Here is a 10,199-nt window from a genome sequence, read left to right as displayed (position 1 = left end):
AGAGACAACGGAGACAGGTTTGGAATTTAATCCAGCATATTGGCACAAGCCTATCAGGTACTTTACGCCACCACCTCTCCTTCCTTGACCGGAAAAATAGTGGCAGTAAAAATTTCACGCTGCTTCCCCTAGGCAACATCTGACCGGTCCGTCCTCACTCCAGAGTGGGTGGGAGACAGTGGTGTCACTGGGCGGAAGGCGAAAGAGGGAGCAGGCCATGCCACTGGCTCCCTACGTCTCAACAACAGGTGCGAGGTGCTTCCCACTGTTGATGATAACTCTGAGCCAGAACGGAATGTCTCTCCTGTTGGGCCAAAGGTCGATTTTCCTGCCGAGTCCAGACAATTATAGAGGGTGGGTATGCTAGTCATTGGGAGCTGCAATGTTGAGCGAGTGATGGAGCCCCTCAGGGAGATAGCAGGCAAGGCGGGAAAGAATTCCCGTGTGCATTCGGCATGTTTAGCGGGAGGTCTCATCCGTGATGTGTAGGAGTCCCTGCCGGCGGCTATCGAACGAGCTGGGTGCAACCGGCTACATGTAGTGGCACATGTCGGCACGAATGACGCCGGCCGCTTGGGTTCTGAGGCCACCCTCGGCTCATTTCGGCGGCTAGCTGATTTGGTGAAGGCAACTAGCAACGCACGCGGGTTGCAAGCTAAGCTGTCTATTTGTAGCATCGTACCCTGGGTTTATCGCGGTCTTCTGGTTTGGAGCAGAGATGAAGGTCTAAACGAGAGGCTCAGACGGCTCTGCGACTGTATCGGGTGCGAATTTCTCGACCTCCGCTATCGGTTGTAGAATTGTAGGATTCCTCTTAATACGTCAGGCGTGCACTACACGCAAGAAGCGGCTACTAGAGTAGCGGGGTACGTGTGGCGTGCACATAGGGCTTTTTTAGGTTAGAGGACCCCTCCCTTGGGAGCAACCACGATTTGACTATTAAATGAGCCACGGCGACCTCAGAAAATCTTGGTCCTCGCAGATCACAGATAGAGAAGATTAATATTTTAGTAAACTTCAGGAGCCTCCAAGAAATGGTCCCAGTATTAGTATCGCTTATTGAAGGTTATAATGCACAGATAGTATTGGGAACAGAAAGCTGGTTGAAGCCAGACGTCAGTGACAACGAAATCTTGAGTTCAGAGTGGAATGCTTATCATTAGGATAGGTTAGTCGCCAATGGTGGCGGCATGTTTATTGCAGCAAAAAATTCGATAAAATCTAACGATGTTCTCGCGGATTCCGAATGTGAATTAACCTGGGTGAAATTGAGTATCAAAGAACGCTCAAAAATGATGATATGATGCTTTTATAGACCACCTGAGTCAGAATCTGTAGTTGTAGAAAGCTTCAGACAGAGCATGCAGAATATCATTTGTAATTTTCCTGATATTGCCGTTGTAATAGGGGGTGACTTCAACTTGCAGGTGCTAGAAGCAGGGAATCGTGTGGTATTGTTCTGGATGTCTTGTCCGAAAATTATCTTGAGCATATAGTTAGAGAACTAACTTGTGAGGGTAGCGTCTTCGACTTCCTGGCAACAAACAGACCTGAACTTATAAAAATAATTAATGAAGAGGAAGGTATCAGTGAAGATAAGGCTGTGACAGCATCTATGACGACGGGTCCTACAAGGAATATTAAGAATGGTAGGAAGATATATTTTCTCAGCAAGGGTGACAGAATGCAATCTTCAGAATACGTCAGCAGTCAGCATCAAATATTCGGTGATGCGGACGAAGACGTGGAGAACAAATGGAAAAAATTCAAAGGCATCGTTCAATATGCCCTAATCAAGAATGTTCCAAGTAAGGTTTTAAGTGATGGGAAATATCCACGATGGTTAAACAGCCGTGTTAGAAAAGCGCTGCGTAAACAAAGAGCACTTCATCTCAGATTCAAGAGAAGTAAAATCCTAGCTGACAAACAACAGCTGAACGAAGCGAAAATGAGCGTAAGGAGAGCAATGAGAGAAGCGTTCATGATTTTCAAAGTAAGACGTTGTCAACCGACCTGAGTCCGAAGCGGAAGATGACAGAGAGAAGGCCAAAATACTGGATTCCATCTTCCCAAGTTGTTGCACCGCGGAAGATCGTAACACTGTCCCTCCTTTCAATCGTCGTGCGAACGTCGAAATGGCAGATATTGAGATAACCGAACGCGGAAAAGCAGCTACAATCGCTTAGTAGTTGAAAGGCTTCAGCTCCAGATGAGATACCTATAAGATTCTATAAATACTCTGCGAAATAACTAGCTCCCCTTCTAACAGTAACTTATCGTAGATCGCTTGAGCAACGAAAGATACCTAATGACTGCAAAAAAAAGTGCAGGTCATTCCCGGTTTTAAGAAAGGCCGTAAGACAGATCCACACAATCATAGACCTATATAGTTGACATCAATCTGTTGTAGCATTATGGAACATGTTTTATGCTCAAGAATTATGACGTTATTCGAAAATGAACAGCTCCTCTATAAAAATCGACATGGATTCGGCAAACAGAGATCCTGCGAAACTCAGCTCGCTCCATGAGATCCACAGCGCAGTGGACAACGGCGCTTAGGTTGCAGCCGTGTTCTTTGATTTCAGTAATGAATTTGACACATTCCCGCATTGCCGTTTAATGAAAAAAATACGAGCTTACGGAGCATCGGAGCAGACCTGTGATTGGATTCAAGACTTTCTTGCAGATAGAACTCAACACGTCGCTCTTAACGGAACTAAATCGACAGAAGTAATATCCGGAGTACCACAGGGAAGTGTGACAGGACCGTGCTGTTCTCGTAGAAAGCGTCGGACGCTCTTTAAGGCTATTCGCAGATGATGCAGTTGTTTATACCAAAGTAGCAACGCCAGAAGATAGTAAGAATTCGCAGAACGACCTGCAGAGAACTGGTGAATGGTGCAGACTCTGGCAGTTGCCTCTGAACGTAAATAAATGTAACATACTGCGCATACATAGGAAAACAAATTCACAACTGCACAGCTATACTACAGCTGACAAGCAGCTGGAGACAGCGTCTGCCGCAAAATATCTAGGCGTAACTATAATGAGGGACCTTAAGCGGAATGACCATATCAAACAGATAGTGGGAAAAGCAGTAAGAAGACTCACATTCATCGGAAGAATCTTAAGGAAATGTAGCGCACTCACGAAAGAAGTAGCTTATAAGGTGCTTGTTCGCCAGCTTCTTGAGTATTGTTCATCTATCTGGGATCCCTATCAGGTAGGACTGATAGAGGAGATAGAGACGATCCCACGAAGAGCCGTGCGTTTCGTCACGGAATCGTTTAGCTGGCGAGAGCTTTATGGAGATGCTAAGCAAACCTCACTGGCAGACGTTACAAGAGAGACGTTGTGCATTACGGAGAGATTTTCTATTGAAATTTCGGGACAGCACTTTTCAGGAGGAGTCGGACAAAATATTAGTTCCACCCACATACATCTCACGTATTGACCACGAGGGGAAATTTCGAGAAATTAAAGCCAATACAGAGGCTTACCGACAATCATCCCTCCCACGCACCATTCGCGGCTGGAACAGGGTTGGAGAGATCAGATAGTGGTATCGAAAGTATACTACGCCACGCACCATTAGGTGGGTTGCGGAATATGATGTCGACGTAGATGTAGATTCACCACAAGGATGCATACTAGCCTACCTCTGAGTCGACTGTCACCACGCAAGTGTGCGTTGGCTGTTTTGTCTACGGATGGAGGTGGGGGGTCATTAGTAACGCCTGGTTTTTAGTAGATCTATCATTATTTTCTGATTGACTTGCTCGATGTTTCACGGTGACGTGTGTCAACACTGTTAAGAGCATTAACTATAACAAGTTGGATGTCGTTCTTTCTCTCGCTATAAGGAAACTTTATCGACCGTCTGGGTGGCACTGCGTAAGACTGACATGCCAGAAACAGTTGTCCGTAGCTCGCGGTCTGGTGGCTAGCGTTGTTGCCTCTGAGTCACGGGGTCCCGGGTTCGATTCCCGGCCGGGTTGGGGATTTTCTCTGCCCGGGGACTCGGTGTTTGTGTTGTCCTCATCATATCATCATCATTCGTGACAGTGGCTCGATTGAACTGTGGAAAAAAAATTGGACTGTGTAAAAATTGGGACTTTGTACGGGAGCTGATGACCACGAAGTTGGGCGCTCCACAAACCAAATATCATCATCATCTGCAACAGTTAAGAGTTGTTTCGCTTTCTCATTCACGATCTTTTCGTGCTTCCAATAAATAATTTTTTGCGCTTCTCCTTTCAGTTATCCAAGAAAAACTTATACGATGATTTGTTTGGCGCTGTGACGTAGGTGACGATGCTGCTTCGGGTGGAAGGGAAATGGGTAGTGTGCACTTAGTTCGCTGAACGAATCCAACCCATAAATGTATAAGTTTTAATTCTTCCTCTTCTGATATTTCAGGCTATCATTGCAACTGAGTCCGCCCCGATAGCTGAGTGGTCAGCGCGGTAGTCCGTCACGCCAAGGGGCCCGGTTTCGATTCACGGCTGGGTCGGAGATTTTATCCGCTTAGGGACTGGGTGTTGTCCTCATTATCATTTCATCATCATCAGTGGAAGGCAACGGTAAACCACCACTGGAATCACTTCCCTAGACGCTCATGCGGTGGACCTCTGTGACTAGGCTTCCCCCATGACAAGACCTGCCGTAAGGCACAACACAAAGTTTTTAAGATTTTATCGTAGTCACTATTGGTCCTCACGAACCTAAGCGAAAGGACTCTCTTCGTTGTTCAATCATTGCCCTAGTCGTGTCTGCAGTTTTCGCCTTTCACATAATTTCACAAATAACTGCGGCAGAATTACTCTGACTCAGAATAAACTTAGGCGTACAGAAGATATCAAACTCCCCATCAACTCCATCATAATGAGTAAAGACAGCAGATAAAATGGTGCGCCTGATTATGACTCCATTCTGTCAGAAGAATACGGCAAACATACAGGACTCTTTTAGGTTACCTTATATTAGCCTAGTTAAGTTTACTTTCTTTCTTTTTTCAACACGTTTTCGCCGTTTTACATGCCTGATATACCGTAGTCGTACGTACTCTATTCAGCTTCAGGAAAGATTGCAACACCGAAAATGCAAATAATATATCTTCTGCACCATCCAAAATTTTCGCCGTTTAATATTCGTTGATAACTTGCACTGTACTTTTGATTCTGAAGCCGTAAGCAGCATTGCAGAAACTATATTTCATTCGTAATCGATGTACCAGGGTATTTAATTCTGACTGTATACGAGGTGCGGCTAGAAAGAAACCGGACTGATGCTGGAAAAAAAATTTTATTTACAATTATTTACAATTTCATGTTATCTCCTTCAATGTACTCTCCTCCTCGGTCTCTACACCACTCCATACGAATTTTCCACTGTTCATAGCAATGCTGCAGATCATTTTCCGTAAGTCCATACATTACTTCCGTCGCTTTTTCTTTTACTGCTTCAACAGTCTCAAATCTAGTTCCTTTCAAAGCTGACTTGACTTTAGGGAAAAGAAAAAAGTCACAGGGGGCCAAATCAGGTGTGTAGGGTGGATGATCTAAGATGGGAATGTTGTGTTTTGTCAAAAACGTCTTCACTGACAACGCACTGTGAGCTGGGGCATTGTCTTGGTCAAGGATCCATGACTTTTTTCTCCACAAATCGTTCCGTTTTCTCCGTACTCGCTCACGTAGGGTAGCCAGGACGCTAATGTAGTAATGAGGATTCACTGTTTGTCCCTCTGGTACCCAATCAATGTGCACAATCCCTTTGATGTAAAAAAAAAAAAAACAGTCATCATTGCCTTGAATTTCGATTTTGACATTCGTGCTTTTTTTTGTCGTGGAGAACCAGGAGTTTTCCAATGCATCGATTGGCGTTTAGTTTCGGGATCGTAAGTAAAAAACCACGATTCATCGCAAGTAATAACATTTTGTAGGAAGGTGGGATCACTTTCAATGTTTTCCAGGATGTCAGAACAAATCATTCTTCGGCGTTCCTTCTGTTCAATTGTGAGACACTTTGGAACCATTTTTGAACACACTTTGTTCATGTTGAAACTTTAATGAAGAATCTGCCTAACACTTTCCTTGTCAACTCCTGTTAACTCAGACACTGCTCTGATTGTTAAACGGCGATCTTGTCGAATAAGTTTACCGATTTTTTCAATGTTTGCATCAGTTTTTGCTGACAATGGTCTGCCAGTGCGAGTGTCATCACTGGTGTCTTCGCCGCCATCTTTAAATCGTTTAAACCACTCAAACACTTGTGTTCGCGATAAACAATCATCGCCGTACACTTGTTGTAACATTACAAACGTTTCACTTGCAGATTTTCCTAGTTTGAAGCAAAATTTGATGCTAACACGCTGTTCTTTCTGTACACTCAACATTTTCCGACGCACAGACAAAACGTCAACTACTTAAAACAGACGCCACGGGCAGACTGAGTGCAGGAGGCAGATGAAACTCGAGCAGTAGGCGGAGCGAGAGTCACGTGACAGGCCACGCGACTTTCAGCCTTATTGCATTCGTTTTATTGTTTCACCAGTACTAGACCGGTTTTTTTCTAGTCACACCTCGTATAACTGATTGTAATTACAATGAAAATATTCTAAATTGCTTGGTAATAGCCTAGGGAACTTTATTGAAATGTATCGATAGTAACAACAAAATGGTAGTAGCTCCGTCGCTGTTTATCTTTGCGTATGGAGAGTCTCTGTCGCGTTGCGAGCAGACAGGAAACAGAGCAGCTTGAGCCATGGAAGAGTGCAGAAGTGTTTGTTGCGAGCTCCCGCCGACGCGGTGTGCGGCTCTGCTCGCGCCAGTGTAGACGCGCCTGATTCGTTAAGCGGCGAGTATTGCGAGCACGGTAGGATTGGGTAGGCGGAGGAAGCTGCAGTTCCAGCTATTACCTGTCCCATACTTATCCGTGGCTCTGGAGACGACTCGGGGTTCTCAAGCAGCAGCAGCAGCAACGGCAGCTCAGCTTTGTCGTCGGCTACGTTCTTCGTCGTTCGCACAGCTACGACATCGTAAGACAGTTTGTAAGTAGGCTATTTAGGTTTTCTTATTGGTAACGCCACGTAGGGCTCTGTATGAAAATCACTGGCTGTGCTGAGTTTGTCTCTGGTGTTGTTCCATTGTGTCTAACTGTTGCTGTGTTTGTCTCTGGTGTTGTTCCATTGTGTCTAACTGTTGCTGTGTTTGTCTCTGGTGTTGTTCCATTGTGTCTAACTGTTGCTGTGTTTGTCTCTGGTGTTGTTCCATTGTGTCTAACTGTTGCTGTGTATGTCTCTGGTGTTGTTCCATTGTGTCTAACTGTTGCTGTGTTTGTCTCTGGTGTTGTTCCATTGTGTCTAACTGTTGCTGTGTTTGTCTCTGGTGTTGTTCCATTGTGTCTAACTGTTGCTGTGTATGTCTCTGGTGTTGTTCCATTGTGTCTAACTGTTGCTGTGTATGTCTCTGGTGTTGTTCCATTGTGTCCAACTTTTGAAGATTTTGTTCCATTGTGTCTAACTTTTGAAGCTTTTGTCCCATTTGTTGCATTAATTGTAATAACAATGCACTGGTGTCTGAAACATGTTCCTCAGTGCTATTCGGCAATGCATTTGAACCGGCAATATTCGCATTTTGAAAAGCAGAAAATGTGTCTTGACTTATTTGAGAAAACGGCGAGGACGCAAGACCTGAATTTACAGTATTTGCAAGATTGTGTCCTGTCATTTCGGATTCCTGAGGCAAGCTGTTGCCGACCGATCGATCGATAATGCTACCCTGTTCACTAATTGTTTCACTGCCTAAACCATTATTTGCAGCCCGCTCCATTTCCCTATGCACAATTACCAAATTACTACTTTGAACATTAGTTAATTCATTACACGGTGGCGCTAACACACTGCTTTCGTCTTCACTGTCATTTCTCAGTTTACTTTGGAGCCTAGTATTACGTTTTTCACACGCCATTATTGTCACAATATTTCCCACGACATCACAGAAAAACACAATTTGAAGAGCAGAATAAGAAAACACATTAACATAACATTGAAAATAATATCTCGTTAATTGCAAGCGCAGCTGCGAAATACTTGGTGCAAATGTACATGCATGCCACAACTGTTTTACTGTACAAGAATGAACAACTACAACTACAAAGGAAATTCTCTCTACAATTACGCGCTAGCAATAAACAAAGGCTGCACTAATTGCACAAACTACAAGAAAAAATCAGAAGATTCCAGTGAGGTATTCTCGGCTAAGGGTCGACATATGAAACGTCCCCTTAGAAAAATTAATGAATTACTGTACCGATAAACCTCTTACATTATTTTATTTTCAAACAGCTGAGCAGAACTGAACGTACTCAGACATTTCGCATTTCGCTCTTTACCTATTCTGATCAACACTAAAATGACACACAATATTTTTTAGCGCAACGCAGTCTGACTTTCAGTAATCCCTACAAGAGAATGGCCCTAACTAAATTAACCTATACGTTTCACAAATCACTTACCTCACAAAAATCTTCGTTACTCGAACTACTGCAATACAGCGAGCGCCACTACTGCCAGCTAAATAAAAGATTCAAACTACGGAAGGCACTAACTACTGATAGGCATAGTTAGCAAATGAAAGATTTTAATAGAGAACAAACAATGTATTTACCTTAATAGTCATAATATATATAGCTGTTCATGACATCCATTCTTACAAATGTACTGTTTCTGATGGACACACCTCCAGATTATCCATTCTCAAAAATCCGCCATCTCACTTCCCCACATCCACCACTGCTGGCGGCTCGCCTCCAACTGCGCAGCGCTACGTGCTGTTCACATCCAGCTGCCCAGCACTACAGTGGCAGACAACAATGCAAACTAGCCACAGACTGCACACAGCACAGCCAGTGATTTTCATACAGAGCGCTACGTGGCGTTACCAATAAGAAAACCTAAATAGCCTACTTACAAGTTGATTGACAAACATAGTAATGCAGAGGCTTTGCCCAGCAACATTTCTTTCAGAAAGTGTGAATAACTTGAATAATAACTTGAAATTGTTAAAACTTGTAGGGCAACTGTGTTGTTATTGTCCCCAGACATTACTACCAAACAGCATCCCTTGCCTTTCCATGCAATCACCGAGTGTCGTAATAATATGAAAATTGATTAAATATTTACTGCCAGTTTGTTGTATTTGGTACTGACTAGTTTCAGTCCAAATTTTCTGCCTCAGTAACTGTTCATTCTTGTATTGCATAACAGAGGCTACTTAAATTAAAGTAAAATTTCACTGGCAAAACTAATAACCGAAGATACGGCATAAATTAACAAATTAAGATTGCGCAATTTCATTTATTCTTTATTTAGCTCAGCGAGTGACTTCTTCTGACTTGGTATCTATTTTGTTGTTGTTATTCTGAAAGTAAAACCAATTGCCCTGTTGCTTAAAGTAAATTCAATTCAATCTGTCAATAATCAAAAGTACATTGCTTACCTTTTTCTAAATTTTGCATTACGTTGCACTGAGGTTACTGAATGTTATTCTTTTACATAACAAGTTAAGCCAGTCATTTATTTAACCAATAATTTCATTTAATGTTACTTTCAAAATTTAGTATTTCAGAATAAGTAACAGCAAGCTCAGTGTTTTCTGATTGGTTTATTTTCTCGTGAACTGTTGTGCTATGGAAAAACGTGGCAACCTTCTGTTGCCATGCCACTGATTATTTGCTTAAATTTCTTTGCCATTACTTTTCTCAATGTTCTGGAGGTTCAGTGCCCTAATATGCAGGCGACTGTTTTATTATTTTTTAGCTAATCAGTGTTTTCTTTGCGTTATCAGTGAATTTTGTAGTAAACATTAGTTGGTACCCTTTTCCCCCTGCAAGGTTCTTGAGCGATTGCACTATATTCCACCCACTTGAAAATTATCGTCATTATTTAGCTTAAGTTTAGCATAGATTCTTCCTTTAGAAGAGCCTGCTGCACACCTTAATTTAACGAACCGGCTTTATTTTCTTCGGTAACGATAGCCTTACTAATTGCAGAATCACACTAGACACATGCGATCACGGTCAGTTATGTCGTAATCCAGCAGGGCGATTAGGAAGGGGCAGGTTACAAGATATCTCGTTGCTTGTATTGAAAAGTCGCGATTGCTACAGTAACGTTCTTGAGAAGGGTTGTAGGACTC

Source organism: Schistocerca nitens, chromosome 6 (genome assembly GCF_023898315.1).
Source record: "Schistocerca nitens isolate TAMUIC-IGC-003100 chromosome 6, iqSchNite1.1, whole genome shotgun sequence".
NCBI lineage: Eukaryota > Metazoa > Arthropoda > Insecta > Orthoptera > Acrididae > Schistocerca > Schistocerca nitens.
This window is presented reverse-complemented; position numbering follows the sequence as displayed.